A 2,418-nucleotide genomic window follows, 5' to 3' on the forward strand; every position below is an offset into this window, starting at 1 on the left:
CCCAGCTGTGGAAACGCTCTCTGTCTCCACAGGGTGTTAGGAGGATTAACCTGTAAGCACGCAGCGTGTAGAGATCCTCCAGCAGAAAGTTCCTTGTAGGGCAGTGTTTACAAACACTGGGGAGGTCATGAGCCCCCCATGAGGAAAATGAAACTGTTTCTCTGTCTCAAGTACCTGAGAGCTTTGCTTGCTGTGCCGTTATGTAAATGTGCCTGCAGCTGCAATAGTGGCCCTTCAAGGGGTGGTCATCCTGCACACATGAAGGCCTCTGCCATGCTTTGGGAAGTGCTTCATAAGACCCTCAATATAATATTAAATATTTTAATAGTTGTGCACATTGCTCATGGAGCCTTTGAACATGGTTTCCAATCACTACACTTTTTTTTTTTTTTAAAGTATTGTACTTGGAACAAATAAATGGATAACTGAACTTCAGCTGTGAGCTGCTGTTTGCTTGAGTTGGAAGGTTGAGTGACTGTGACGGATGGAACAGCGTTTGAGTAAAGCGTGTAGCAACTGGAAGGAAACATGCCAAAGAGATGCTTCATAGGTTCTGAAATATTGTATTTCTTCTTTCTGCATAAAAAAATTTCTTCTGACACTTGCTCCTGGCATACATCTCCCTCTCGCGTTTATGCGTGTTGACTTATTGTAGAATTGCCTCTAAATGCGGAAGTGGTTGCAGTCTTGCTCTCAGGTTGGCTTTTGTGGTTCTGCCTGCTAGGCTTCTGCAAAGGTCTGATCCCAAACTGATGGTAGTTCAAGCATGCTTAAATACCCCTGTGTGCCCATTTTCTGGGGAAAAAGGTATAGCAACTGTAGTTAAATGAGGAAGTGGCTTTGTTTTGGAAAAAAAAAAAGTGATGGGAAATGAACTTTTCGATTGCAGAGTTTAGTCCTATTGATTGGTTGCATCTCTTACTGTAGCCCATATTTGGTTGCGGAGTTCACCTGTTTTCTTCTTCCTTTTTCTGACCTTAGGGTAAAGTAGAATACCTGGTGAAGTGGAAAGGATGGCCCCCAAAGTAAGTTGTTTTACTTGTCTTTTTTTCTTTAATATCCCGTAGTAGCTTACAATGTATCTCTGCAACTGAGCATCTAATTCTTAATTGGTAACCTTTTGTGCCTCATCTCAACAATGATAAACAAAAACAAAGAGTGACAAACCAAGCCCAAATCTGTTTCTAGACTGGCAGCTGAGGGATACAAAGCACGTGCCAATCTGTTCTGACTGGTTTTTCCCACCACTGAAATATTCCATTGAGATGCTTTCTAGATACAATTGTTTTAAAATTCATTATGAGTTCAACAGGGAACTCTGATTCTTCTGAACTTGAAATGGCACCTGCTTTTCTGAGTCAGCACCAAGAGGACCCCACTTTATTTTTAGGGCTATATGCAGTTTTTTAATGTAGAAAACAAGTTGACAGTCTTGTCTTGCTGTCCTACTCCTTCCCCTCTGCAATTCACAAATGGAAAAGGGCCAGTGTTTCAGATTTATTGACTGCAGCCGAATGCAGGTGATCTTTGTCCCTTGAAAATTACCGCCGTGCCTTTGTTTCCTTGTCTGAAACCTGTTATTTTGAGTGCCTTTTCTGCTTTTGCCTTGGTTGCCATTACATAACTGGAGAATATTCCTATATTAGCTAGCAGTCTAGCTAGCTGGCCAACCCATATGGGGACCTCTCTGTGCTTTTCTGTTTGTAACTCTGTGTGTGTGTACATCCACAGTGTGCATGGGCATGACTACATTACACCTGCAGTGGCACTGCATGTTGCTAAGCAAAGGGGGCTGCTTTTCCTGGTTCATCCTTGCAGTTGCAAAGCAGGGACCAGTAGGACGTGGTCCTAACAGATTGTACCTGGTGTCCAAGAAGCTGAAATGTGTTCCTGTGTGCCTAATCCTCCTGCTTATAGGACACATACATATAAGCAGCTTCCTCTCTCTGGTGATAGTGGGAGAGGGGGACTTTGTTCTTAACTGTAAGTTCTGCTGTCAAGGAGTCCCCTTGTGCATTTGTTGAGCACCAGTTGCCACATAGTGTGTGGGTCAGTCCTTGAACTGCTTCAGCCTCCTAAATAGACAAGCCTAATTTAATCACTGGTAGAGGTTAGGAATTGTATTTGTAGCCTGTGAGGGACCATCCCCTTTCTGCCAGAATACTGATGTTTATCTTCTTCTCCTTTTAACAAACGCATTGAGGTCCTTCTCTTGTAAAGTCACTTGCCAAGAAGGTGGGCTGAGGCATTGTGTAATGTTTCCTTGGATGAAGCAGCCCTTATTCTTACTGCTGCCTTTCCTTGCCTTGGAACTCTGGGGGAGCCAGAAACTCTCCTTTGGGAATTAAAAGCACACCCTTCTACCCAGGGAGCAAGGGGATGTTCCCTTTTTTGATGCTGTGACATGTCAAAACACCT

At 43.4% G+C, this 2,418-nt stretch overlaps 1 protein-coding gene across 1 annotated transcript in view; it reads left to right on the plus strand.

Annotated features, from left to right (window-relative positions):
- Nucleotides 1–985: 985 nt before the first annotated feature.
- CBX7 (chromobox homolog 7) overlaps nt 986–2,418 on the plus strand; it is a 7,801-nt gene continuing 6,368 nt past the window's right edge. The window contains exon 1 of the mRNA XM_010085354.1: nt 986–1,025. The gene's annotated coding sequence lies outside the window, so the exon portion shown is untranslated. The remainder of the gene's footprint in view (nt 1,026–2,418) is intronic.

Source organism: Pterocles gutturalis, unplaced genomic scaffold, assembly GCF_000699245.1.
Source record: "Pterocles gutturalis isolate BGI_N339 unplaced genomic scaffold, ASM69924v1 scaffold46021, whole genome shotgun sequence".
NCBI lineage: Eukaryota > Metazoa > Chordata > Aves > Pterocliformes > Pteroclidae > Pterocles > Pterocles gutturalis.